Source organism: Nuphar pumila, chromosome 16 (genome assembly GCF_984573655.1).
Source record: "Nuphar pumila chromosome 16, dmNupPumi1.hap1.1, whole genome shotgun sequence".
In the NCBI taxonomy this organism is placed as follows: domain Eukaryota; kingdom Viridiplantae; phylum Streptophyta; class Magnoliopsida; order Nymphaeales; family Nymphaeaceae; genus Nuphar; species Nuphar pumila.
Genome location: NC_143264.1, coordinates 65,542,811 through 65,566,791, shown reverse-complemented (window position 1 = coordinate 65,566,791; position 23,981 = coordinate 65,542,811).

The following is a 23,981-nucleotide window of genomic DNA, read 5'->3' as shown; positions in this document are numbered from 1 at the left end:
AAGGAATACAGTCTTTACATTTATCTGATGCAGCTCCAAATCAAAATGAGCCACAAGTGTCATCATTATTCTGAAAGAGTTTCATAGAAACTGAAGAAAAAGTCTTTGTATTGTCAATACCTACCCTTTCAGTAAACCCTTTTGTAACAAGACGTGCCTTATATCTTTCTACATCACCCTTTGAATCCCTCTTGATTTTAAATATCCATTTGCAGCCAATGGATTTCACAATTTCAGGTAATAGGACAAGATCCCATACGTCAGTGTCTTTCATGAATTTAAACTCTTCATGCATGACATCTATCAACTTTTAAGAGTTAGAACTCTTTATAGCTTGCTGGAAGTTGATTGTATCATCTTCCTTTAAGCCAGTATCACCCTCATGTTTTTGGAGAAAAACAATATAATCATTTGGAATTTCCCTTTTCCTCTCTCTAGTGGATTTTCTTAATGATACTTGTTCTTGAGTTACTTGAGGTATTTCTTGAGGTTGTTGAGTTTGTACTCCAAGAGTAAAAACTTAATTTTGGATAGAGAGATCTTGAACATTGCCTTATTTTAGATTTGTTTGAACAATATCAGAAATTGAAATCTGATCATTCTGTATGAATAAGTTCTAAGACGTCTATTCTTTTGTCGGTACATGTTTTCCTTATGCTCGTTTGTTTCCCTTTTATGCACTCAACACAAACCTAGAAGTCAGTGAAATCAAGAATTTCACTTGTCATAAGCCTTTCAATTCTTTGTTTATAAATGTAACCTAAGCACTTAAGCCATAATAAAGCAGAATTCTCATTGGCTAATTTTTATTTTATACCACATGAACTTGAATATAAGGTTTCATGATCTGAGACAACAATTTTAAGCAAATATAGGTTATCGACTATAGATAAAGAACCAGTTTCAATAAGATTTAAATTAGGAAACAAATTAAACTGACTATTTTCAAATAAACAAGAATAACCAAATTTCTCTAATACAGAAATAAAAACCAAATTCTGTCTAAATGACAGTACAATGTATATTTCTTTTAAATCCAAATAACAACCAGTTTTTAATAATAACCTAAAAATCCGTATTGTCTCAACTTGAACTGATTTATCATCGCCCACATAGATGAATTTTTTAGCATCAATTGGTGTTCGACAACTTAGGCAACTCTGCATAGACACACTTATATGAGTGGTAGCACCAGAATCCATCCACCAAAGTGTATTTGGGTACAAAAGTTAAATTAACCTTAGAACAAACTAAAGTAAAGAGGATATATTTTTTTTCATGCCAAGCATGATATTTGGTATATTCTTTTTTCATGTGACCCTCGCTCTTGCAAAAGAAACAACTGAACTTTGTATTCTGATGTTTCTTCTACTATGGAGGGTCTACTGCAACTTCTTTATCTTTTTTTTTTTCTTAAATTTGTCTTAAGAGGTAACTGCCAAGTGAGCACTTTCTATATTTTTTTGTTTCATCATTTCCTCTTCTTTCACATAATGTAAAATTAGCTCATTTAGAGTCCATTTTTCATTTTGGTAGTTATAACTCACCTTAAATTGACTGTATTGTGCATGAAGAGATATCAGAACTAAATGCATGAGTTAGTCTTCAGACAACTCTAAGCTTAGTGCCTTTAGTTTTGAAGCAAGATGAAACATTTCCATAATGTACTCTCTTATTTTCACTTTACCTTTATGCCTCATTGAAACAAGACTCAAAAAGAGAGTGCTTGTCTCAGCCTTTTCGTTTTTAGCAAAATATTTTTCAATTTTCTCAAGAAACTTTTTGGCATTAACTTCTTCAGACATAGTACCCTTAAAGGTTTTCAGAATTATATGTTTCATGATTATATGACTCATGCGATTGGATCAATACCACTTCTCATAGTTCCTTTTATCCTCAGTGGAACTTCTATCTATGATAACAGTGGTTGATCCTCTTGAAGTGCAATGTCCAAATCCATACACCAAAGAATAATCATAACTTTCTCTTTCCAGTTTTTGAAGTTTGAGCCATTCAAAATAGGAATTGAATTGATGTTTGCAGATATTGTAGAAGCAGAAGAATTTACTGAATTAAGAACAAAACCAACCACAAAAAACTCATAATCAATATACACATTCACATGCAATTGACATTTAGTCTTTGGACAGAAAAGTCAACCTATAAGTGGTACTCTTATCAGAGTAATCAAACATGGACAATTAATCATGTCAAACAACAAGCTTTTCTTTGGATCAACTGATTGCTTACATAGACAACTTGATAATCATCCTATATTTATTACTGAAAGTATATTTGAGTTCAGACAAATAGGAATATTCTTTTAGACCGATCACTGTTCTCATGAACCTCAAATATACAAATATCTGAATATTCTAAACAAGTCAATCTTTACAAGAGAGGTTACTTTGGTAACATGTTATTTCAATTAACTCATTTTAAAATATCAGGCCCTTATACTGAAAAGAATATTGTAGTTCAAATTTAATATGTGATTACATGCATATGAAAAATAAAGAAGTCGTAATCCAAATAGAGTAAAAAAGAGGGAAAAAATGAGTTGATTGCGCCCTCCTCCGCTTGCGCCCTGACGCTGAACAAGAAAAAAAGAGGGGGGGGGATCCAGCCCCTCACCGAAATCGATGAGAGACTTGGGAGGGTCATTTGGTCCTCCTCTTCTCCTCCTCGATATCCATGTAGGCACCTGACACTGCCTGTGCCAAAGGCCTGGACGACATCTGGCAAACCACTTGATGTCGTTCGGTGGCCTACGCTACTAAAAAAGGGCATGCCACCCCACAGTTGGTCGTCGGTCATAGCAAAATCCCGTCTTACATCGCTGGCTACGGTAAAAATAAATAAACATTTTTTTATTAACAACCCCTAATGCTGACGGTCAAAGGGGAAAACCAAATTCGATGGGATTCTGACGACCCAATAGAGAAAACAATGGCAAAATCAATTATGTCAACAATTTAACAAGAACAAGAGGCTCTGATACCAATTGTTGGATTTTTGATTAGGGAAATTATATTTCTAAATCCCTCAATTTGTTCATGCTAAATCATTGAAAATATTAGAAATAAACAAATAAAACATAATGCAGAAGCGTACTTGAATTCATTGTTGCATCGGTAAATCTTGATGGGTTAGATCTTCCAAAACCTCTATAGGTGGCCTTTCCTTCTTCTCTAAACCTAAAAAGAGAGAGACAATTTTCTTTCTTGATGGGGAGGCAAAAGAGAACTGTCACTGTATATGATTTTGGGAACCATAACCTAATTGTAACCACCCTATAGTCTTCTTTCGAATTCAACCCATCATAAAATAAAAAATTTACATATGAGAACACATAAGGTATCTACACATTATTATAACCATACTTTATAAGATGTCATATGGCTCAACCGTATAAGATCACTTTATATGTGCCTTCACCTTAGACCGTTTATAATGTGTGATCAATTACATATGTAAGCCCACATAAAATATCTACCAACACTAGGGCTACCTTGTATTTAGCGATTATTGATTTAATTTGTTGATGAACACAGGATCTACCTAGGCCTCTCACATTCCAAAATAGGGCCTTCATGATGAACAATTAGGGAGGATAGTCAAGGATAGTGAGCTATTCTCAATGCTCACCTCAAGAGCACTCACATAGTCACCAGGGCTGAGATGATGAGTGGTTACCTTGCTTTTGGCTATGGCTCTCCAGGACTCGGGTTTGGATCCCATCCCTCGACTTCTGCTTTCCATCATATACTTTCGCTATTTTCAGTATCTTGGAGTGAGGGACCACATTTTCCTTGTTGTCCAAGACCTTTCGCTTTTGTCTCAGAGGACACCCCTCCTGTGGGATCCCTTATGTCGAGGTGATATACGAAAGTCGCATCCTACTCCCCACATGACTCTCCCATGAGAAGGAATTTTTGGCGATTCAGGTACCTAGAATTAACTGTTGGATCATAGTCAACCTTGTTCTTAGTAAACAATATGCCTTAAAAACTGAATGGCTTTATTACACAAAACCATTATCAATAAATAAGTGATAATATCAATATAGGAAATAAAATTGGAAAAAAATGTATATATAGAAAAACCAAAGTACTTTATGAGTGTATTCATTTTTTTTATAAGGTAATATATCCAATTAATAAGTTCAATAATAAAGCAAAACATTAACCATATCTTAGGGTCAATTAGGTGATATATTATCTTTAAACTTTATTAATTTCAGCATTTTTGTTATCATAGATTTTAATTTAGTTTCTTATATTTATTAATTTGAAATGTATGATATTGTCGATTAATCACGATTTATGATTTTTTGATTAATCAAGACTTGACAAGGAGTTTGCATGCTGAGGTTGCCCAATCTTTTTCCCAATTAACCATGATTTGCTAAGCAGGGAAAGTCCCGAAGAATTGCCGAGGTTCAACAAATATGGTCATAACAACCAAAACAACTTAAAATTGAAAACTCATATGAGACATGATGAGAGAAAGAGAAGACCATCTCAGTAGCCTTAATTTCTTTGAATAACATGAAGAGTTTTTGAAAAAATTACAATATTCCATGTAAGAGTTTTTTTTTTTTTTGGAAAACTTTATAGAGAATGGGTAAACAAATTCTTAATAATACTATTAGAACATTTGACACTGATGCCAATTCAAAAATGCTCATAAAGCATATAATTTTTGTCACCTATTACCCTCACTTAATAGTACGAAAATCCTACATTCTTTCCCTTAAAAAAGAAAATCCTGCCTTCCTACTTAAAAAGAGATATATTCAGCAACTTTATAATTTTTTATATTCTCTTTCATGTCCAAAATCACAAATATGTAGATTTAAAAAGACCTTTTTACCTTTCACACATACAAACTCCTATATGTGTGAACTTCCTCCCAAATATGTAACTATTTTTTACAGAACAATTTATGTTTTCATATTTGTATCTCTTCGACCAAATGTCAAAAACTTGTGTTTTTATAGTCGTTCGAAAACTAAGACACATGCTTATAACTTTCATGTTTTGAGTCAAAACCAAAAACCTCTTTAGGGTTTTCGTTTATGAGTTCTAAAACCGAAATAGAAACATGCTTTGCACCTTCTAGGGTTGCATATTTTTCGTCTGTTTATGCTATTTTTTGGCCTCTTGCAGCAGAAATCTGAAAAAAAAGAGATAGATCGGGATGTTAACTTTTCACTGTCACCAAGATCTGATGAGCGGTTGAAGAGAAACATCATCTGAAAGACATTTTGTTTCTCCTAAACATGCAAACAATGAACATCGGCGAAGATGAGGAAGTTATAAAATATTGGTAAATTTGAGAAAGTCCACATATAATATATGTGGACTTCTTTATTTTGTTCAAGTTTAACAGGAAGTTCACATATAATTTTATGCAAACTTCGTTAAGTCCGCAAAAAAAAATATGTGAATCTCATTTTAAGTAGGCGGCACCCAGGGAGCGGAGCAATATATCACACAAACTTCATTAGTTCTGCACATGCAAAGGGTAAAATTGACATTCCAACCTTAGCTATTTACGATTTTGGACATAGGAAAATATTGCAAATTATATAATTTTCAAGAGAACATGTTATTTTTAGCATACTGTACAATCATTTTTCTGTTAAAAAAATGCATGATAATCATATGAGAAAAAAAACTAAAATAGATACTAATCTAAAAAAACAAGAAAGAAATTGTGAAAAGTAGCGAGTACCCGATCCAAACAATATTCTTTTTCGGGTTTAAGGACCATATTTTTGTGCCTTTTGCTCAATTGCTTTAGTGGGGTAGAGTTTCCCTTTTGAAGAGAAGTGATCCGGGAAGGGCTTGAAGCCATCCTCTACATAGGGTTTGTTTCAAAGTAATGGGTAAAACCTCCACGTGATGGATCCAGGATTATTGTTAAAAAAGTAGGATGTCCATATAGAATTTACCTGTCTCCCACAATAATGGCCAATTATTGATGCTCATAGATGGTACCTAAATGATCTTAGATTATTCTGACCAACCTGGGAAATCCCTCACTCGCCTCACCAAATTTATATATTTTTTGCTTGGGTACCGATCATAGGTTTAAAACCAACTCTATAGATGACACCAAAATTTTTGGTGGGGACTCCATTGAAAACATGCGGAATATTTCTGACTAATTCTCTTTGATTATTTAAAGAATTTTGGATATTCATATAAATTAAGCTATATATCATGTTGTTACTTTCAACACAAGTATTTTAGGAAAAAAGGCCAGCAAGGGTCATTTTTTGATGCAAGGGGATCTTTCTATAGGATATTTGTGCTTTTCATTACATAAAAGCATTGTATGGAAGTCTCGGATAGGGTGAGGGCCTGAGTCAAAGATGGATGGGGTCAATACCTATCGCTGGCCATCGAATCACCTTGATCCAGGTGTCTCTTAACTATGTGCTATACTCCCAAGAAAGTGGAGAAGCCTTTAAATAGAATATACCAAATTTTCCGTTGGTGAAAGAGGTGCTCAAATAAAGGGAATATCCCCCATGGGCAGAGGTCCTAGTCCTCCAGTTTTACGCTGTTGGTACGACGAGCGTAGGTATGACAGGCTGAGACAACGCGACCAGGTCTTGGCGAAGCAGGTTATATGTTCCCCTCGAAACACGCAGGTGCGTGTTCTCGGGTCTGAATGAGTGCCACGTATGTAAGCATGTGGGGCTCGTTTCCCCGTGTGTGTCGGCATCACTTAGCATTAGAGTCCAGTGTGTTTGCAATGACTTAAGTATCCTTTTTCGCCATTAGTGCCATAAAATGATGTTTTGAGTAAAGGACAAAAAAGCCCTCTCATCAGAAAGGGTTAAAATCATCATTGTTTTTGCCCTAAGGAGTAAACTCCTCGGTTTTAAGAGAAGCTCCTTGCAATATGTTGCCCTAAACATTTTGGATCACCCTTTGACAATGCACCATCTGCCGTAACAGGAGCTTTGATTGACGACACACCCTTTGTCGTCGTCTGTTGTCGCTAGAGCACCCTTTGTCGTCGTCTGCTGCCGCCGAAGCACCCTTTGTCATTGTCGTAGTCTATTATCGTTGGAGAACCCTTTGTTGTCATATGTTCATGAGAAATAGTTGAACTACCAGAGAAATCAATATTCTGTCTATTGTTCATCATGATATCAGGGTGCAAGCGTCGAACCGAGTAGACAAAGAATAGTGATTTAAAGCAGGGATAATGGTGGCAACGTCGAACTGAGTAGAGTAGCGATTTACAATGGAAATCAGATAAGAGAGTAGCGATTTATAGTAGAAATCAGATCAGAGAGTAGCGATTTACAGTAGAAATCAGATAAGAGAGTAGCAATTTACAGTAGAAATCAGATCAGAGAGTAGCGATTTATAGTAGAAATCAGATAAGCGAGTAGTGATTTATAGTAGAAATCAAATTAGAGAGTAGCGATTTACAGTAGAAATTAGATAAGAGAGTAGCGATTTACAGTAAAAATCAGATAAGAGAGTAACGATTTACAATATATATCAGATTAGAGAGTAGCGATTTACAGTAAAAATCATATCAAAGAGTAGCGATTTACAGTAAAAATCAGATAAGAGAGTAGCAATTTACAGTATAAATCAGATTAGAGAGTAACGATTTACAGTAGAAATCAAATCAGAGAGTAGCGATTTACACTACAAATCAGATTTCTACTGTAAATCGCCACTCTCTGATCTGATTTGTACTATAAATCGCTACTCTCTGATATAATTTCTACTGTAAATCACTACTCTCTTATCTGATTTTTACTGTAAATCGTTACTCTCTGATTTGATTTTTACTGTAAATCGCTATTCTCTGATTTGATTTCTACTGTAAATCGCTACTCTCTGATCTAATTTCTACTGTAAATTGCTACTCTCTGATTTTTACTATAAATCGCTACTCTCTGATTTGATTTGTATTGTAAATCGCTAGTCTCTGATCTGATTTTTATTGTAAATCGTTACTCTCTGATTTGATTTCTACTATAAATCATTACTCGATGATATGATTTCTACTGTAAATCGCTACTCTTTGATTTGATTTCTATTGTAAATTGTTACTCTCTTATATGATTTCTATTGTGAATTGTTCTTTTCAACAAAGAGAGAGAGTAAAAAAAACTACGACCGCCCAGAGAGAAATCTTATTGCTCTTTTCAACAGTTACAAGAGAGAAACAAAACAAAGAATTTATACAAGGCAAGGACAACAACTCTAAACATAAACAAGTCTGGTCTGACCCACGCCAGAAGGAACCCCCGGACCCCCCCTTCTGTAAGGAAAAAAACTATGAATCAGGCTCCACAACTCATCAGGCAGGAACGAGAAGGCGACCATGTGTTATAGCACAAGCTAAAAACAAAAGTGAAACATGCAAATCTATTTACGGGGAGCGAGAAGACATTTTCATCCAACGCATATCTATCTTACGGGAGGACATTTTCGTCAAAAGCATATCTAACTTTTTTATATGTTATTTTATTATAAAGTCATCGTGGGCAACATTGGCATATGAATTATCACGGGTCCCAAGATATTCCTCCGTGCACATAGGAACACGCAAATTTGTGTTTCGGGGAGAACACACACCACTCTCTCATTGGTAACCTATTGTAAACTAGGCCTGATATATTTAACTTACATTATAATTTAACCAGGAACAACTTAAAAGGAGCCTTTTATCAACTTTCTACCCATGGAAAGTCTAACGTATAAGAATCCCAGGGCCACTGATTTATTTTCATCAGGCTCATGTACCATATACGTAAAAGCATCTAACCCCTAGTTGTGACTGCTAACAAGATCTTCACCGATGCCACCACCATCTCTAACAAGATCTTCACCGATGCCACCACCATCTCCAGAGCCTTGCTGGCCAGGATCGCTGCCCCAGGTGGAAAAGTACTGCCTTGGTATGCTGTGATGGTTGCTGATAGAACTTCCATGGTACCCACCATCCGTGCTTACTACTCCACTGTTATCCCCATCACCAACATTATGTTCATGATTTTGATTTACTGTGCCACCTTCTTGGCCTAACATCTTTCTGGTTTGCCACTTACTTCCAGCATGGCTTTCCCCTTGTGCAACCATAACATGCAGTGCCAAACATGCAGTTGCTATCAGCAATACCGTGAGGACGGATTTGATCTTCATCCTTAGTGCTGCACATAGAGAATGAGAATTATGGAAAGCATTGATGAAAAAAATTAAACTTAAACAAAGAAGCTCCCCGTAGTCGGGGGGGGGGAGGGGCGGATACTTCGAAGCTTTAAGCTGTTGGGACGGTGACTGCAGGTACGGTGGGTTGAGACCAATGTGGCCAGGTCTCCGATTCCGGGTGTGGTTTCTCAGAGTAATAAATGAAATAGAAATTAAACAAAAGCCCGATAGTTAAACAAAACGCCAATAAAGGGAGGGCAGACACTCCAGACTGCAAACCCACCATGCAGGGATTGGAACTTGACAGGTCTGTTCAATCTGTGATTACAATATTAGCAGAAATGAACAATGAACATGATGCATCTAGAATCTTGGCCCATTGAATTGCTCTTAATAAGCTTCTGCAAAAAAAAAAAAAAAAATTCTTGATAAACTGATTACCTTGAAATACTGGTCGATAGCTGCGATACAAGGTACTGGTTGGTTATTTCAGCCAGATAAATGCAGCTATTTATAGAATCTCTTAAACCTCTTTTCTTTCACTAGGTGGAAAAGGCTATGATATTCCCCACCAAAAATATGCCACCATTGAGTGGAATTTGACATTATGAATCAAAATAACTTCAGGAAACATCTGTAAACTGATAATGCAAAGAATGTTTCTTGCACCCTCTCGAAAGGAATGGAACTTGGAAGTGTAAGCGCACCAAGGTCATGTCAACTGTAAGATTGTCCAAATCCTAATGCTGAAAGCTAAAAGCAAAGCGTGATTAGTGACCGTGGGGTAGTTGAACACTGCGTGCTACTGACACAAATAGTTGGCTTTGTATACCACTTAAGGGACAAATAGTTTTCTAGCAATTACCGTCGTGTCAACTTCCATTTTCATCACATTTTTCCTTTTAGTATACACTTATTCTGTTGTTTCAACACTTAATTATATCTACAAATGAGCAACTGTTTCTTTTAGGAGTTAGTGGAGAATGTGGCCAGGTGCGTCCATCCAGTATGCCCGGATTTAGGCAGAATCACAAGCTGATAAAGAATAGACAGGTGCAGAAATGTGGGCTCATCCACTTCTGAAATGGAATGTCCAGATGAAATATGACATGGCATCATACCGACGAGAGGATGAGCTGAGAAACTACACCCCTGAATCTGTTAAAATGCTCCAGGTGTGTTTTTAATGCACAGATCTCAAACTGCCCATCTACGATCCGTAAATTCGAGATTCATGAATTTCTGACCTGACTCCCTTACACACCTTGCCCAAATTGGACTAAAGATTCATGTAATACCTTGATCCGGGATCTCTCGAGTTCAGGTTCGTGAGCATTACTTTTAAGAGGAAAATGTACAAAGTAAGCGCAAAGAAAACATGACAATTTTTTTTCAAAATTAAAACATTATCATATCATAACCAAGGTCATATCAGCTACATCATTGATCTCAAAAGCATCAATTTAATATATGGTTCAATAAATCAAGACAAAAGAAGTAAAAGTCTCTACTCGACCGTCTATAAACACCTACTGACAGAAGCAACTATGTTGATATGTCTCTGGTAGATCCCTTGAAACCTACAATTATAATTATTAAGGAGGTAAGCCTAAAACTCAATAAAAAATAATTATAAACAATTTAAGACTTTGACTTACTACTGTAGTGAGCTCTAAGCTCCTAGTCTTAGTTATGTATTGTGTGTTTGGTCATGAGATCAAGACAGAGCAAATTCATCTTTGCGTCCCAATTTCAATGAACCAAACCTCACCCAATTTTGAGTTCAAGGTGAGAAGTTATAATTGTTAAGGGTATTTTAGTCTTTTTACTATATTACAGGTCTAATCTGACTCAGTCCAGGTTCAAACTAAGCTCGGTCTGGTTTTAGCCTAAACTGAACCTAGAAGGTTTAGTCTTTGTCCCTCTCTCTTTAGTCAAGCAAACTGGATCCAGATCTAGTTTGGTATAAACTGAACCAAACCGAGTTCTGTTCAGTTTGGGCTCAAACTGAACCTTAGCAAACTTGATTCAGATCTAGTTTGGTACAACTAGACCAAACCCAGTTCAATTTGGGTTTGGTCCATTGGGTTTGATCAAAACTAAACCTGAGACAGAGGGTCCAATTTCTATCTCACTGAATCCATGATACTGAACCCAAACCTAGTTTCATTTGGATCTAGTTCAGTGCAAAAGACTGAGATAGAGGCTCAATGCTTCTCTCTCTCTCTCTCTCTCTCTCTCTCTCTCTCTCTCTCTCTCTTTTACTTTCTGACTAGACTCGGTCTGAGACGTACTCAGACCAAGTCGGTCCTCAGTCTAGCCCGACTTGGTCTGGGTTCACACTCAGACTAGTTTAGGTTAAGTAGACTTGGTCCGATTCAATCTAGACTGAGTTGGTCGAGCACAAGGTTAAGAACAACCGATTCTTTTTTTTTATACTTTCATTTTTATCATGCCATCCTCCAAGGCCAAGACAGAGAGTGTCCACCCTCTATCTCGCCCCTGTGCACACGATGGTGTTGTTTGCAATCCCTGTTTGCCAACAATTGGAACAGAAGTGTCACCTTTATCCCTTGCTCTCTCTCTCTTCCTCCAACAGTTGAGGACGCCGACAACCACCTTGGTTGTTGGCGGTTGTAGTTGGGACAGGGGGTGCCCATTACGGTTGTCGACCTTCACTCATGACTGACTTGAGCCGACAAATACTATGATTGTTGGTGTCATCTCTCACACACACTCTCTCTTAAATAAAATAGCAGAAGGGGGGGGGGGGTTACCTGTCGTTGTTGGGGCCACTCTCCCTCTCTCTTTCTCTTTCTCTTTCTCTTTCTCTCTCTCCTTCACCAACTCTTCTCTCTTTTTCTCTCTTTTCTATTTCTGAGGAGATGATGCGATGGAGGGGGTTGTGAGGTTTCTTATATAGAGACCTCACAATCGTGGGAGCCCCTCTCACTCCCACTTTCTCAAGATCGAGGGAGACGAGTCCCCATGATTCCCCTCCCAATTGTGATGAAGAACCATTTAGTTTCCTCATTGTTTATTTATTTATTTATTTATTACTATGCACAATGCAAGTTTTACAATTCATGAATCTTTATTGAAGAAATGAATTTAGGATCCTTATTTGGATTTGATATGAAAGCCTTTTTTGTATCGTTTTTATATCATATTTCAGTGTCAGCCCTACACCAGATTCAATACATGCATTAGAGATCCAAGGCATTCAAATACACCCTTCTATTCACTAAACCTTTATCAACCACATCATCAAAGACTTGAAGATGCATTTGGATATGGCACTCATTTGTTTCATGAAAGTGAATCAGTTATGAAGTTGAACATGTTGTGCCCCATCACTTGGCATGATGCACATGCATCTATCTCACGCCCTCTGAGTGGACAGTACATGATAATTAATTCGAATTCACAACACAAGAAAATGACAAGACATAACGTGGTTCGGTTCTTGTTGAAGAAACTACGTCCACAGTCACAAAACCCTCACAGATCTCTCTTTCTATTATTTTCTTGTCACCAATATACAAAGGCAGCATACACTAATATTACAAAGAGGAAGCTGCCAAAAGTGGCTCATATAATTAAGCAACTTAACCTCCAAGGAATCTCCTACTATCCTTAGCCGATTCCCTTTGCCTTGTGAATCCTTCTTTCCTTCTATCTAGAGATTCAATGAATGAAGGCACATTACATAGACTTTTGGATTTCTTTGTTCTTATCTTGAGACTCATGTGATGAACCCGGATCCAATCTTGATTCGGTTTCTCTAACACCCCCCATCAAGTTGAATGAGCTAGGCTTCACGTTAAGCGTGCCATATAAAATGTGAGTGGTTTAGTAAGGATATCGGCTATGTGACATGGTGAAGATATATAATGAACTTGCAGCTCTTGTTTGGAAATTTTGTCCCAGACAAAATGAATATCTACTTCAATATGTTTAATTACTCTGACTATGAAAAATAGGATAAGCAGCCAAATAAGTTGCATCAATGTTGTCACACCAAATGGTAGGATGACCAACAAGGTGGATCCCCATTTTATTGAGTAAATATTTATTCCAAAGTAACTCAGCATCACCATTAACCAGGGTATGATACTAGGCCACGGTACTGGAGCTAGCAACAACTTGTTGTTTATGCGAACTCCAAGAGATGAGATTTTTGCTCATGTACATAGCATAACCACCAATGGAGAATCAGTCATCAAGGACAACCTGCCCAATCTGCATATGTAAATTCAGATAAAGTAATGGGACTAGATTTGCAAAATTAAAGTCTTAAGTGGAGTGTATGCTTCAAATACCAAAGAATTTGCTTTATATGAGTCCAATGAGTGACAATGAGAGCATACATGAATTGATAGACTCTGTTGACAGAATATGTCAGATCCAAACGACTCATAGACTCATATTGCAAGGCCCCAGTGACATTGTGATGCAGTGTAGGATCTGATAATGAAAGACCATCATCCGAAGAGAGTTTTGTATTAACTACTATTGGAGTCATAACTAGCTTAGTACCATCCATTCCAATTTTCTGCAACAAGACAATTAGCACAGATCCCATCATTTGAAATATGATGGATTCCATCATACATTCAATCGTAGCCATCATGGCTAGGATTGAATGTATGATGAAACCCATCCTATATAAAATGATGGGATCCAAGTTCCAAGACAATAATGTACTTCCGTTGGGACAGGAAAAGACCATCACCATTGGTGGTAGCTTCAACACCAAGAAAAAAATGTAGGAGACAAAGATCTTTAATAGTAAACAAATTTAGCGATAATTTGTTCTTCAAGTTGGACTAATTTGCTTTCCAGTTTCTTCGTTTCAATATTTTTTCTGAAAAAAACATAAAATTCGTTACAACTAGAATTACAGATCTTCCATTGTTGTAGTCACTATGAATTTATGTGATGCATATTGACTATCAATTGGTTTCCAAGTACAACATTGTGCTCTAACAAGAATGGCATAATGTATGGTGAATAATGCTGATGTAGATTGTTATTGAGGGACCTTCTTAATAGGCAAACAAAAAAGGAATATAACCAATAAGCAAGCGGCATGGTTAGGTTATTGGCGGGCCACACAAAACACATAAAATCCCTGCATGCACAGCGATTTGTTGTTTTTTGTGTGGCCCAAGTACTTTGTAAAGTTCTCGAGACTGAACACCGAATCTACTCTGCCAAGGCAAAGTTCATTTTGTTAAATCTTAATCTTTGGTTAACTCAAGGTCCATTTTATCTATAATAATAGGGCTAACATTAGTCGTTTGTTAATTGTTGTGGGTAGTTGAGTCATTATGATAGTTCATTTATTATGTCTCTAATGTAGAGACATAATACCATTGGTTTCCTTCTTAAAATAAGTTAAAATAAGTTGGTTGTTTTGATGCTCCCTATTTATCTTTGTAAAAAGAATTATGGTTGGAGAAAGGATGGTTTTTCTTGTATGGTAGCATTGGATGTTACTCTTTGGTGTCTATTTTTTTTAGAGTTCTTCCAGTGTTAATAAATTAGGCTTTGTTTGGGAGCAGGAGATGGGGAGTTAATAAATGCTACTTACCCCATTTACCCTCATTGATGTTTTTTGGATTAGCAACCTGAGGTTAAGCAGTTACATGCATCAATTATAGTTCACATATCCAATATTGAAGGATATCACTTTGGTGGTGTATCCTTCAAAACTCGAACACAATCCAAGACTCCTAGCCTTTATAAACTCCTAGGAACATTATTGCAAATGCATCGACAGTGGTGCCAATTCTTTAACAACTCCACAATAGACCTCCCAATTCTTGAACAATGAGCTTGACCATATGATGCCTGGTTAAAAACTCAAACTGTGTCATTCTAGGATGACTCAAGTATTTCTTATCTTGCCCAACTTCTTGCTAAGCCTATCATGATCCAAGAAAGGATCCTCATGAGGAACTTGGTTGAAGAATCAAGGACAGTAGGCTGCTACCCAGTTCATTAGTACTTCTTTCAGCAACTTGCATTACCTTAGATTATGAAGTCATTGATGTTGGTATCGCCTAGTGGGATCCACCTTCACTTGTTTTGTTGTAGTAAATGGCCAACCGTCTCTTACCTTCATTATTGTTTTTTGTTGTGTTGTGGCATATAGCGGTGGAGGGAACTTTCTCCCACACTTACAGATAGGGGAGTTCCCCTTTGTGTATTGCATACGAGTGAGAGTGAGAGTGAGAGTGAATTTCATGAGGTGAGCTGAGTGTTAAGTTTGTCAGATCATATTGTTTGTTTTGGAAGGAAAAATATGATTTTGTATTCATAGATTGAAAAAATTACATCATGGAGTGACGAGATGTCACTGAAAGAAAATTAGAGGGACCGTAGGTCCTGTAAGAGTTGAGCATTAAAATCTGGCCATTTAAATTTAGATCAAGTGCATTTCGTGGTGAGCTGCGTAGGCAAAAATGCTATGATGATGTCCTTTTGTGTGTAATATTTGATTTCGTTGCAGCCATATGAGATGTCATAGAACGAGTAGGAAGCAGAGCCAAGCAAAGATGATCTTTTGACCTTGTTGCTGAAAGTGTGATGCAATGATGTCGTCCCTTAAGTTATTCATTGCAGTCCATTGTGGGGCAGTGTCATGCCAAACTAATATGAAGCACTCTCGCACAAAAGTACACTCCCAAAATAGGTGAAGAGATGACTTCTCCTCCCTTCGACACAAAGGGCACATGCTTGGAATGTAGAATCTTCACTTTTTTAAGACCTACCATGCAGTAATGGACTCCCTAATAGGATAAATCACATCCCACAAAGAGTTTACAGGCAACCATTAGACGGATGGTGTACCAAGAATCCAATAACATGATTTGACGGTGAACTCACCATTAGAAGAGCATTTCCAAAATTGAACATGGTTTGCATCATTTGGCCTTAGAGAAGATAAGTCCTTTATAAGGTGCATCCGCTCATTAAAGACAATGGGTGATGGGTTACCTCTTAATTGAATCTCCAATCCACATTGTTGGTTCCAAAATGATATAACATTCGCCTCCTTGCCTCTCACAGCCCATAAAGGGCTGAGCATATATCTTTTAAGAACCCTTCCACACGCCATGCATCCTTCCAAAACTAGGTATGGGATCCATCTTCAATTGACACATAAATTGTGTCAATGAACTCAGAGAGTAAGTGCACCCAACCTTTTCATATCCCAGATCCTCCCGCCCACTTCGCCCCTCTCTCTGATAGAGTATGATGCAAAAGAAGGTTACGTGAATGGGTAACCATAGGTCATGGGTTAGTGGGTGTGTGTTAGAGAGTCTGTAAACCACGTTCTATTGTGGTTCCTAAACTTAAGGAGTAAGTTTTGTGTGGGTTAAAAAAGGTCGTGCATTAGTAATGGGATCCTAGGGTATTGACTACAAATTAGGAAGGAGTAGTTATAAGTTTGTTTTATCTTTATATAATGGTTTGGTAGCCTGTACGTGGATCACCTTGTGATTTCCACCTTATGTTAAAAACAGTCTTTAGCATTTACGTCTTCCACTGTTAAGTTGTCTTTTTTTGTACTTTGTTGCTGTGTGTTTTTCAATGCTTACCAATAGTTTGGTATCAGAGCACCAGGTTTGATTGAGTTGGGCGTGTTTGAGCATTGCAAAGATCGTTACCGAAGCCAGATGTTGAAGTTGGTTTGTAATTACGTGGTGTAAGTCATGATGTCTAACGGTATGAATCTGAATTATATAAATCTTTCACATGCCTTGGTACCCCTTTTTAATAGAGAGAATTATGAATTTTGGAGTATTAAGATGAAGACATTTTTCATTTATCAAGATCTTTGGGATCTAGTTGAAAATGGTTTTGTAGAGACACAAAGCTCAAAGGCAACAAATGAAGTAAAGGAGTTGTGCAAAAGGGATGCCAAAGCCCTTCTCGTTTTGCAGCAAGCGGTGACTGAAAGTATTTTCACTCAAATTGTGGCGGCCACCAAGTCGAATGAACCGTGAAATGTTTTGAAGGAAGCCTATCATGGAGATAGTAAGGTAACTATTGTAAAACTCCAAGCACTTTGTAGAGATTTTGAGACCCTGCTAATGAAAGAAAATGAGTTTGTGCAAGAGTTTTTTTCTAAAATGTCCACTACTGTAAATCAAATGAGAACATTCCAAGAAATAATTGATGATAAAAAGGTAGTAGAAAAAATTCTATGAAGTATGCCACCAAAGTTTGATCATGTCATCACAGCTATAGAGGAATCTAAGGACATGAGTGATTATTCTATTAACGAATTAATGGGGTCTCTTTTGGCACATGAGGCTAGGTTGAACAGGTCAACCGAGAAAAGTATTGAACATGCATTTTAGGCCAAGGTAGAAATTTTCAACAAGCAAGCAAGTGGCGAAGATACCTTAGAAAATAAATATACAGGAAGAGGAAGAAGCAAAGGTGGATATCGTGGTCGTGGGAGATTTGAAATGGGTCGGCACAATGAAAGCAATCAAAGGTTGAGTTATAAAGTTAAACAATGTTATTATTGCAAGAAGTATGAGCACTTGGAAGCAAGGTGTTGTGAGAAAACAAAGAAGCAGGTCAATGTCGCTGAAGAACAAAAACAAGGTAATCTTTTCCTTGCTCAATTGGAAACCAAGGTTAATAATATGTGGTTTCTAGATAGTGGTTGTAGTAACCACATGACAGGTGAAAAAAAAACTTTTTCATAATATTGATGAATCCATGAAGATGATTGTTCGGCTTGGAAACAACAAACATATGCAGAGTGAAGGCAAGGGAACTATTGAAGTTGATGTTAAATCAGGTAATAAAAGGATGATTCATGATGTTTATTATATACTTTGTTTATCATACAATTTATTGAGTGTTGGACAATTAATTGAGAATGGTTATGCACTTAACTTTTATGATAGAGTATATGAAATTAGAAAAAAGAAAATAGACAGTGAACCTCTCATCAGAGTCAAGATGGCACCTAATAGAATGTTCCCTCTTGAATTCACTCACGCGAATGATGTTGTCTTGATTGGCAAAAAGGTTGGGCCCTCGCATCTTTGGCATCTTTGGCACATACAGTATGGGCTGAAAGTACTAAGAACCAAAAATATGGTTTTGGGGTTGCCTAGTGTAACATGTAGTGATGGAGTTTGTGAAGGGTGTGTATATGGGAATCCACAATGTTTGTCATTTCCCATCGGAAAGGCTTGGAGAGCCAGAAAGTCTCTTGAGTTAGTTCATGCAGACCTTTATGGACCCATGAACACTCCATCCTTAAACAATAGTAGATATTTTTTATTGCTTACTGATGATTTTACTCGCATGAGCTGAGTGTTTTTTCTCTCTAAAAAATCAGAAGCATTTAAAAAATTTTATGAGTTCAAAGCTTTTACAGAAAAGGATAGTGAGCATGTCATAAAGTGTCTACGTACAAATAGAGGGGGAGAATTTCTGTCTAATGATTTTGAAGATTTTTGCAAGAAGAATGGAATTTGCAGGCAGCTAACAGTAAGGAAAACACCAGAGCAAAATAGTGTAGCTGAGTGGAAAAACCATACAGTCGTGGAAATGGCCAGGAGCATGTTAAGTGAAAAATGACTCCCAAACGAATTTTGGGCTGAAGCCGTGAACACAACAGTATACTTACTCAATATATCTCCAACAAAAGTTGTGCATAACATGACTCTATATGAGGCATGGTGGCAACGAATGCCAAATGTAAGTAATTTAAGAATTTTTTGTTATGTTTCTTATTCCTTGATCGATTATAGTGATCGTAACAAGATGGATAAGAAAAGTGAGAAATGCATTTTTGTTGGTTATAGTGACATAACAAAGGGGTATCCGTTATATAATCCAACAAGTAAGAGTTTAATTATTTATCGTGATATTATTTTTGATGAATTAAGCTCTTGGAATTAGAATCAAGATACAGATAGGTCAAAGATGGAAGACGTTCCCCTTACATCTGATAAGATATTGGAAGCTTCAACAAGCATATCCCAAGACAACGGTGGTACTGAGGACACAAATTCATTGCCTAGAAAGGTAAGATCCATAAAAGAAATTTATGAATCTTGTACATTTGCCCTGTTGGTTGAAGAACCTATGTGCTACGAGGATGCTAGTGGGAAACAAGAACGGGTAAGATCTATGAAAGAAGAAATGGTAGCCATTAAAAAAATGATACTTGGAAACTTGTAGATTAACCCACAGGTCAAAATGCTATTGGTGTGAAATGGGTTTACAAGGTTAAATATAATGTTGATAGGAGCGTGCAAAAATACAAGACAAGGTTAGTCGTAAAGGGGTATGCTCAAGAATTTGGAGTAGATTTTTCAGAAACTCTTTCTCTTGTTGCACACTTTGAAACTGTTAGAATTATTTTGGCATTAGCAGCTCATATGAAATGGTCAGTTTTTTAATTTGATGTAAAGTCTCCATTTTTTAATAGGTTCTTGGAAGAAGAAGTCTATGCTTGCCAGCCACAGGGATTTGTCGTTAAAGGGAAGGAAGAGAAGGTGTACAGGTTGAAAAAGACGCTTTATAGTCTTAAACAGGCACCACGAGCCTGATACGAGAGATTGAACCCGTACCTAATGCAAAGAGGGTTTCACAGAAGTGAGAGTGAGCACACTTTGTATGTAAAAGGAACATGTACTGAATTTCTTATAGTTTGTGTTTATGTAGATGACATAATTTATACAGGCTCGTCAAGTACACTTTTTGAAGAATTTAAGGTGTACATGATGCATGAATTTGAAATGTCAGATCTAGGGTTATTACATTATTTTCTTGGACTTTAAGTTCAACAAAGTGTTGACGGTATTTTTATTTCTTAAGAAAAGTATGCTTTAGACTTACTTGAGAAATTTAATATGGTGTTGTGCAAGCTATGTTCCACTCCCATGAATACTAATGAGAAATTATCAGTACATGATGGTACTATGAAGGTTGATGAATGATTGTATAGAAGCTTAGCTGGAATGCTAATGTATCTAATCTCAAGGTTTATACAGTGTCCCACGATATATCATCTTGGAGCGGCAAAGCGGATCCTTCGTTATGTTTGAGCAACAACTAATTATGGGATTTGGTACCAATCAATTCCTGATTTCAAATTAACTGGCTTTACTGATAGTGATTGGGTTGGTTTTGTAGATGACAGGAAAGCACAAGTGGATTCATCTTTAATCTTGGATCAGGAGTTGTGTCATGGATGTCAAAGAAGCAAGCAACAATGGCACTTTCATCCTCAAAAGCAGAGTATGTTGCTGCAAATGCATCCGTATGTCAATCTATTTGGATAAGAAGAATTTTGACAAACTTTCATCAAGAACAAGCAAATGCAACAAAACTCTATTGTGACAACCAAGCAACCATTGCCGTGACAAAAAACCCTGTGTTCCATGGGCGAACTAAGCATATTGAGTTGCGTCATCATTTTATTAGATAGGTTGTCACTGATGGAGCTGTAGCAATGAAATATTGCTCTACAAATGACCAAATTGCAGTTGGATTTACAAAAACACTTAGTTATTCAAAGTTTGTGAGATTCAGATCCACTTTAGGTGTATCGAGTTTTGCTTCAAGGGGGAGTGATAGAGTATGGTGCAAAAGAAAGTTACGTGAATGGGTAACCGTAGGTCATGGGTTAGTGAGTGTGTGTTAGAGAGTTTGTAAACCACATTGTGTTGTGGTTCCTAAACATAAGGATTGTGTGGGTTAAAAAAGGTCGTGCGTTAGTAATGGGATCATTGGCTAAAAATTAGGAAGGAGTAGTTATAAGTTTGTTTTATCTTTATATAGTGGTCTGGTAGCTTGTATGTGGATCACCTTGTGATTTCCACCTTATGTTAAAAACAGTCTTTAGCATTTACGTCTTTCACTGTTAAGTTATCTTTTTTTGTACTCTGTTGCTGTGTGTTTTTCACTGCTTACCAACACTCCCCCCCTCCCTCCATTTCCATGTCCAGACGTGTGGGCCATATTTTTTTTTGATAACCCTCACCCACGGTCTATCAAGACTAAGAACCATCCAAAGCTATTTCATGAGTAGTGCTTTTTTCCATCTACCTACTTCACAAATTTTCAACCATCCCTCCTTGCAACAGGTAATGATCTCCCAAGTGCATTTTCTTCTTTTCTGGTTTGCCGGACCAAATGAATATTTGAATGGATCTATTGATTCATTTCTGTCTTTTGTAGGATATGAAAAATTTGCACGAAGTGCAATAGGTAGCTAGTTAGAATATGTTTGACTAGCATCGCCTTACCCACAATGGCAAGGTTGAACCCGGCCCAACAATTGATTTTTGATAAAACTTTGTTCTCAATACTTTTTCAAAATCGGTCTCTCGTTTATCCTTTGGTGAAGGTGCAAACCGTGGTATTTGAGTGGAAGATTTTCAATTTGGCAACCCAAGAGGGTTTATGCAAACGATGCAATGTGGCTTTCACTATTGAGTGGGACAAAGCTAGTTTTGAGGCTGTTAATGGATAATCCAGAAAGCTTGGAGAACATTGATCTCCAGCAGATGGTGGGCCCAACAGAGTCGGTAGGCAGGCCAAATTCGGCTTGTGCATGGGCCCCGCATCAGGTACTAGATTCATTGAGGGGCTCTTTGGTCTCCAAAAATAGCCAAAAACTATTTTTGGTAAGGGCTTTGAATTGGGAATGTGAGGGGCGCAAGGTCATTAATGACGACCCTGGTCTTTGGTGGCTGACCACCATTTTTAGGCTATGGCCTTTATGAGCCAAAGTCCCCTTAGAAGCAGTCCAATGGGATTGACCCACATTGAATGCACCTATTGGGTTTCCTTCCACAGGAGGACCATCGTCGATGCCAGACTGAATATGACAGCCTGACAGTAGATTCAGCGGCTTCCTTTAGATTGCGATTTCCTTCATTTGTGGACACTACATCCATTGACGCCACCATTGGTGCATACCGGTTGGTGAAGTGCCGAACCCCCAATGCTGATTAGAATCCAAACTTGACCGATTGCATAGGATTGAAGAGATCTTCCTTGAAGAATCGCAGGGGGTTGAAGGAGACCCTCTTGTTGGTGCTCGGTTTGAGATTCCGAGATTTATCCATCTCATGTGGAGTGGGACAACCACCTTTCGACTGTGGCCAGCCACAAACTGTGAGGTTTGGGTTATTCATAATGACTGGGAGGCCACACGTTATGCATACACTTCAAAAATTCAGATCGAAGCAGAAGCCGCACCACCACCAATCTCGTGATGTTCGAGCTTTCCGCAACAAGTACCGCAATGATTTGTCTCTTTTACTTTGAACTGTCATCCAGCCCGGCTCATAATGTTCTCTAGATGGGACAGAATGAATGTTTATTAGTGACCATAACCCCATGTACGACAAAGACCTCCTGTGGAATACGTTTGGTGAATCCAATCACATTGCCAATGTGAAGAGCACCGGCCCATAAACATGACATGAAGAACAATGAAAAATCAGTAAAGAATGCAGAATTCAGCGAGAGAGGCGACATCGCAGTCCTCCCTTGTATGGTTGGCTAGGTGATGTATGCCATAGAGGGTCGTAGCATGACGTAGTCGTTAAAGATTATTTAAGTTGGCCGCAGCTGCCTTGAAGCAGATTTGTTCCAGATTTCCTCATTCACCTTTGATTGTCGTTCAATGGCAGGTTCCAAGATGTCAAACGATTCTGCATCACCTTAACTTGTTCAGACAGCCCCTAGAAGTAGTTCCATAGGATTGTTTGATGAATATGTAGGGAAAATTCAGAGAATACCCCACTTTATACGTATCTAGCAACACCTGGGATAATGTTTGCAGGAACCTATTCACCTCTTGAGACTATTGTTCCCACATCGATGCAATCTTTAAGATTTCTTGCTAAAACTAGGAGGGATCGCTGGTTGATATCGCCCTTGTTGCTTGGATTCCAATTCCAACTTTTGGAGGGAAGATCTATTACGACTTTTCGAATGGCGGCAATGAATGTCCCAGATCTGTTGATGCATTTGATTACCATGCCTCCCCCATAACCGATCTGCACCTGGTCTCCAGCTTGTTTCCAGCACGAGCTCCTTTGCTTCCACCTCTACCATCTCTCATCCAGGGCTTGCTCAAGTCAATAGTGCCACAAACTGATAGCCTAACTACACCTAATGATTTGTGAATATATGTACGAATGAGTATCTAGTAATTGTTATTTAAGTATTGAAACTTCGTTTCATTTTATGATCTCCTTTTCCTATTTGGGCTCACTACATGAGCAACTGGAATTGTGCAAGCTCGTATCTACTCAGCTCAGCCCGGTTTGGCCCATTCAAGTTCGGTTTAGCTCATCTAAGTTTGGCTTGGCTATTGTGCATTGGCCAGGTACACAACCTCCCTTGTTCTCTTCGCGGGTATGGATTTTGGATATTGGATATAGTATTCAGATATTGGATCTTATTTTTGGAAATTTTAATTGGATCTTGGATATCAGATCTCTGCTGAAACTGAACCCAATTTGGTCCAGGCGCACAAAAGCTTTGTCAGATTTCCACTTCACGAAATCAACCACCCGTCAAGTGGTACTAAAGCTTAGACCCAAATTCAATAAGTGGTATTAGAACCACGTCAAATATCTATATAGATACATCGAATATGCTTGACAATGACTATTAGCAAGAAAAGACATCTCTAACATATTCTCCACCCCATCATTGTGAACTTTTTTTTATTTTCTTCTCAAATTGATTCAAAGATATGGTTTTAAAAATTTTGAAGCA